The 6737-nt window shown below is 47.7% G+C and overlaps 1 non-coding gene across 1 annotated transcript; it reads left to right on the top strand.

The window, feature by feature from the left end:
- Positions 1-6043: 6043 nt before the first annotated feature.
- LOC131274698 (U6 spliceosomal RNA) lies at positions 6044-6151 on the top strand. Its single transcript, XR_009181987.1, has one exon. It is a non-coding gene; the product is annotated as a U6 spliceosomal RNA (small nuclear RNA).
- The last annotated feature ends 586 nt before the right edge of the window (positions 6152-6737 follow it).

Here is a 6737-nt window from a genome sequence, read left to right as displayed (position 1 = left end):
AATCAAGAATGCCTTGTCCACATGCTCACATGTGCCCATAAATGTGAGTCACAACACTATGACAGGCCTCTGTGCCAGGCAGTGCTCAGAGTTGGGAATCAGGGACTACAATTATGCTTTCCAAGGAGTGCATAAAACATGCCCCAAGAGATGCTAGCAGAGCTGTACCTTTGCTGGAAAAGCCTCTATGACTTTAACCAAGTCTTAGCATGACTGTGCATGAAGTTTATTTATAGAGTAGGCTTTTGCGCTAGCCCAGAAGACAGGGAAAAAAATAAATAAATCAGAAGCAAATCATTTTACAGCTTTTGTGGATATTCTGGCTCAAATCAAAACAAATTCAAGTGACAGAAACCACTGTACTGGTTCTAGCTGGCCAAAGGACATCACTAGACTAGCAATTCTCAGACTTGCTTTCAGTACCCTCCCTCCTCAGGCATCACCAGTCACCTCAGAAGACTGCATCAGATCCAAATAAAGCTGACTTCTGCAGGATCCATGAGAGGAGAGGAAGGGTCGGCTCCAAGGTCTGGAAAGGACCCCCATTGTGTAGGAGACCCTCAGAGACTATAGAGTAGTCTATGAGGTGTAAGCATGCACTGGAAATTTCCCCTGTGATGAATCACCTATGAATTTGCACAACTACAACTATTAGTGAGAATGTACAACAAACGAACAGTCCTTTTACAGAAGATAGCAAACCCACTGGACATGGAATCGCTGGCAGCTGGTCTCCAGGAAGGAAGATTTGTCTGCCTTGAGTTGGACAGTTTCATGGACTCAGAACTGTAAGTTTGTAAGTTGATAAACCCCCATTGTAAAAGCCAACCCATTTCTGGTTTATTGCATTTTGGCAGCCTAGCAAACAAGAATGCATGCCCTGTAGAAAACAACCAGGTCAATTGAAAAAACTCACAGAAACTACAGAAATATCATCATCCTGAAATCATGCAGACAGCTGATACTTACCAGAAGGAAGCTGGGCTGCTGTTAAGTGAAGGAACACCATAGCAGCCTCCCATGGAAGGTCTAAACAGGCCATTTTAGGAAACCAAAACTGGAAAAAAAGATGAAATCTCAACATATGCCACCCAAAAGAATTATATGTAGTTTCACGTTGCCCAGGAGAACCATCAAATCCTGTCTTTTAGTGAAATGCCATTCTTGGGGAATCCAGACCTGTGTGGCCAGCTGTAGCCTAGTTTTTGATAGAGAATCTTTGGTAACACTCAGGTAGCATTCACTCTGTGCCAGAGTATCCCATGAAGTCCTTCACTAGGCCCCTCCTCTAACTGTGGGTACAGTAGTCACAGGCAGGCTGAATGCCCTCTAGGACAAGAGCAAACCAGTTCAACTCACAGTTGACCAAGTCAGCCCATGGCTTTTGCTGTTTCAAAACTTTCCTGATGGCTGCTGGCACTGCTTCTGGCCCTTCCAAGGACTTCCCTGGGATGTGCTGATTATGGGCAGCCCTGGGCTGCAAGGCTCTCAGGACTGACGTGGGCTCCCTGGCTGCAAATGCTACCAGACAGGAATGGACCGTCTACATATGTTGCTCGGGGAACACAAGTGGAGTGGGCAAGCAATTCTGGGGGCTCCTAACCATGTGCTCTGTGTCTACTCAAGGAGAAATAAAGGGAGCACTGTTGTCGGTGGAGCCCCAGCCATGGTGGAATGCAGCGGCAGGGAAGGATCCAGCCAGAGGAGGCCATGCCAGCCCAGTGCCACCAGGCTGCCCAAGGGGGTGGTCTTGGGAAAAGCCCCACTCAGGGCAGCACCTAGAATGGCAGCATGTCCTGGGACACTGTGGACAGGGGCAGAGACTGCTATCACCCTGACTGCTGGCTCCACCATCTGCAGACAAGAGGCCTCCTGCTGTTTCCTTCCAAGAAGAATAAACTTGAACTTGAGGGTTCAAGATGTTTTCTATCAATATTTGATCGTATTCAAAGATCCCCAAATTAGGGATCTGTAATAAGGCTGAAGGTGTAGAATTAGGTGCTCTGGGGGCTGGTCCTACTTGTGGCTTCACCTTTTGCTGAAGGTGAAAGTGATTTCCGCTGAGGCCATGGACAGTGCAAGGTGGGTTGGCTTCAGCGTGGCGGGAAGAAAGCTGTCTTTCAAACGATCATGGGACAATTGAGTCAGAAGAGGAATTCATGGTTTTTTTTGTAACCTAGAGGTCCTAATCTGTGGGTTGTGCATGCCCTGGAAAATTCACTAAAAGCAATCATCCTTTTCCCCAGGAGAAATACGACATAACATTCTGGGAATTTTGTGGTGACCCCCACCTAAACCGTGTAGTGGCTCCAGACAACAACTACAATACAATTCTGACTACGACTACCTGGAGTGAGGGCAGCTCTGCAAGTTAAGGACTGCCCTCCATAGGACACCCCTCACTTGGATGCTGGCCGCAAGTTCAGGGGTCCCAGGGCCACTCCCACCTCTAACCACCTGGCTAGACATATGGGAGTTCCACCACCCCATCAGGTTCACTAATATGCTAGAACAACTCAGAGCTTGGGAAAGCCTGCTAACCATCACAGATTTTTCAGTAGCAAAGGTTCACAGCAGAAGCAGTCAAAAGCAGAGACTCCTGGGGTGAGGTCTGGGAGAGTCTCCAAGGTCAAGTTTCTGTGTCCTCTCCATGTGGACCACAACACATCCCCTTCCAGCACTTCAATGTGTAGCAACAATCACAGAACCTCTCTGGGCTTTGGGTGTAGAGGTTTTATTAAGGTCTCATTATGTGATCAATGGAATCAATGCCCATGTGCCCCCCAAATCTTCTCAGAGGTCAGAGAGGTCCAGCTGACGTGACTTGGCTCTGAAACCTCTGTACCATCTAGCGTCGACTATTTACATGTGATCTACTGCCCACCATGAGAAAGGACACTGCCATCATGGGAAATTCCAAACATTGAGAGGCCATCTACCAAGAGCTTTTCTACTACACCCCCATGCTCGCATCTAAGCCCTTACATGGACCTGTGGGTTGGACACTCCCATTCTATGCTTTTACTGTACCTTCCTCAGCATGTCCCATCAAAGAAGCAGCCAAAATATGGCACATTTGATTAAGAAACCAAACTCTATTTCTCTAGAATCTCATACATCTTTCCACTTTAAAGCCTTAGATGGGAAATGCTGAATTCTTCCTCCCGAGTCTTGTCACTTGAGCAGTGGCATCTTCAAACGGGGGGGGGGGGGGGGGGGGGGGGGAGGGTGCTGGCAGTGTCCCGCAACCACCCTGACAGGGAGGAACTGTGGACTGGGGCAGGCTGCCCTCCATGTGGCAGGAGGTGTGGGGATCCTGGCCATGCTCCTATGTGGCCCAGTGGAGCATCAGCACAGACAAGAGGTGGGACACAGGAACTTTAATCATAAACAACTTCTGCAAAGAGCCAAGGCAAAGGGGGAGGGGGTGGCAGAAAGGGAGAAAGGGAGGCCTCCTGGCTGTACTCTCCCCCTTAGGATTCCTCCCTTTCCTCAGTCTTGGCCTCCACGGAATCCACGCCCACCTCTTCATAACCCTTCTCCAGGGTGGCCAGGTCCTCACAGGCCTCCGAGAACTCTCCTTCCTCCATGCCTTCCCCCACGTACCAGTGCACGAAGGCAGCTTGGGGTACATGAGGTCAAACTTGCAGTCGAGGCGCGCCCAGGCCTTGGCGTTGGCAGTTGTGTTGCTCTGCCTCAGCATGCACGTGGCCCGGGGCACCTTGGCCAAGTGCCCCCGGGGATGACAGTGGGTGGCTGGTAGTTAATGCCACCCTGTCAGAGAAGGGGAGACGAGAGGAGCTTTAGACTGGGGTCAAATGGCAGCTATTTTGCTAGAGCAGAAGAGAAGACACGCCATCGTTGCCATGTGGCCTCCAGGGTGAAGCTCGGCTCCCCTGCAAACCTTCACTGAGCCCTTTGTGCCAGCCAGGGTGTCAGGACAATAGGATGATGGTTTCCAAGACAAGGAACCAGAGGAAGCCTCCCTGGCTAGCTCCCCAGCTGCCCGAGGGCACTGCATCCCAGGTAAACCAGGTGAAGAGAATGTCTTCCCTCTGAAAATGGACACTGCTTTGTGTTCCTTCGAGATGATGTGCTCCACCTGCTTTCACAAGATGGTGGTGAATTTTGTACCTGGAACATTTTCCATGCAGAGGTGTTCAGAGGATGCACCTGTGATAAGGGCAGCTCACAACCCCTTTGCCCACCAGCTCATGCACGTGCAAAGGTGGCAGACTATTAAGGGTATGGGTTGCTGTTGTCACAGCAACAGGAAATGTCCTGTCATGTGCTTAATTAAGCAGGATGGAGGGGAGTGTGGGACTCTCCAAGATTGGACCAAAAGGGAGTTTCAGAACTAGGAGGTAAGATGACCAGAGGTTTTACAGACATCTAACTGGGAGCAGCATAAAAGGTCAACTAGAACAGGGGTCAGCGAACTTTGTCAGGAAGGGGCCAACAGCACATATTTTAGGCCTTAGGCACCACAGAGCACTGCCCCACCCACATCACTCTGCTGCCTGGCTCAGAAGTAGCCACAGGCAATCTGGTGATGAGGTGTAACTGAGTGCAGAGGAAGCTTTATGCACAGAATCAGGCAGCTGGGCCACCAGCCAGCTGACTCAGAATTACAGGACATAAATACAAGTGAAGAACACTGCAGTGGCCCTGCAGAGACAACACAGGGCTGAGCCAGAGGAGGAGGCGTGACCAGCCAGGCAGGAGGAGGCAGAGGTCTGAGATAGGAAGAACTGACAGGATTCAGGAATCCAGAGCTCCAGAGCTGGAAACCACAGGAAGGGCTCCATGAGGAGTCATGTGACGATTCACACAAATCCGTGCAGTCAGGCCAAGGGTTAGGATGCTAACCAAGAGAGAAATAAAGATTTGCCATTTTCTTCACAAGAAGATTGTGATGGTTTTTCTTTGAATCAAAAACTGTACAGGATGTTGTAGCAGTTTGATATTATTTATGTACTACAGAAATAGATATGGATTGTGTTTATAAACTGGTCTGCTCCTCTGGGCATATTAGATTGTATTAGATTCAGAGGTTTCATTTTTTACTTTATTAAATCAAGATTAGGGCTTTTTTTTGACCATGTCATTAGGGCAACTTGGTTTGATTTCCCACCCCCACCCTCTTTGTGGGCTATACAAATGGATGCTCAATCAAAGACAGGGAAGTAGATACACAGAGAAGGAGAACATAGAGTGTTTCGTTTTGGATGCTGGAGCCCTGGGGAAAGAGCCGAATTGTTCATCTGGTAGTTTGCAGCTGAAGAGACCAGAGCTCTGAACAGCTATGAAAGCCCAGAAAGAAACAAGACCTGGGGAGTGTGACGAGCCTTATGCTGGCCTGTCTGAGATCAGAAGAAGCTGGTACCATGGAGCCTAAGGAGGAAGAGGAAGGCTGAACCCTAGCAGAGACCAGAGCCATCTTGCTCCAAGATGAGGCAACAGTCTTTGGCAAGGGAAGTAACTTACTCTTTATGGCCCATGACTGTAAGATTCCACCCCAAATAAATACCCTTTATAAAAGGCAACATGGGAAGTAGATGTGGCTCAGGCAACTTGCTCCCACCTACCACGTGGGAGGTCACTCATTCGGATCCTGGTGCCTCATAAGAAGACAACGAGTTGGCTCAAAGGGCAGGTGTGGGAAGCTGACACAAGAGATACGAAAAGAAAAAACATAATGAGAGACCCAACAAAGTAGGGAGCAGAGCTTTCTGGTGTCTCCTAAAAGATGACAGCGAGCTGATGTGACAGACAAGTGTGGAGAGCTGACACAACAAGATGACTTGACAAGACACACGGGGAGGAAAAACATGAGAGACACAACAAAAGCAGGAAGTGGAGGTGACTGAAGTGGATAGGCACCTCCCTCCCACATCAGAGGTCCCAGGTTTGGCACCTGGTACCACCTAAAGAAATAAGGAAGGAAACAAACACAGCAAGTAAAAAGCAACAAGGGGGTGGAGAGAAATAAATGTTTTTAAAAAACAAGCTAAATAAAAGAAATTATGCAATAAGTAATACAGTGCTCACTTCAGAAGCACAAACACTAAAACTGGAGCAATACAGAGAAGATTAACATGGTCCCTACTATGCAAGGATGACACAAATTCGTGAAGTGTTCATATTTTTTATTTACCACTGAGATTTTTATCAACTTTACTTGTTCTTAAAGCAGCCACTCAAAGCTGAAATAGCATAGCAAAGAAGCAATGCATCATAGGAAGCTGGGAGAGAGTAAATTTTTAATAAGCTGATTATCTGGCTCAGACATCTGATTCTCTTTGTTTGGACTTGAAGACAGATGAAGGAAAAACCTTGTTTTGGGAAAATCAAGCTGAACCAGTAATAGTCATCTGAGAATATCCAGTAAAGGACTCTTGTCCAATGTCACTGATAGTCTGCTTCAGATAACAGTGGACTCTAATTCTTGCAGCCTTTTCTGGGAGTCTGTAGCAATATTTTATTTTTTCATACTTGATCTGTGTTGCTTCAAACTCCAAAGCTTGATCTTCAAACACTAGAAAAGCCTAGTGTTGTTCTAAAGGAACTTTATAAAATCAATAGTAATAAGCACTTTCAACTCTTTATGATTCATCTGGCGCTTCAAGAAATAGCAAGAACAACATGTCCAGAGCATGTCTTTCTCTGTCAGAACCTAAATTCAATTTGGGTTTAGCAAAATGCAACTCCCGGGTCTCCAATGCAAGCCAATAGAC

The sequence above is a fragment of the Dasypus novemcinctus genome, chromosome 19 (genome assembly GCF_030445035.2).
Source record: "Dasypus novemcinctus isolate mDasNov1 chromosome 19, mDasNov1.1.hap2, whole genome shotgun sequence".
NCBI lineage: Eukaryota > Metazoa > Chordata > Mammalia > Cingulata > Dasypodidae > Dasypus > Dasypus novemcinctus.
Note: the sequence above shows the minus strand (reverse complement) of the source record. Positions and strands in the feature narration are given on the sequence as shown.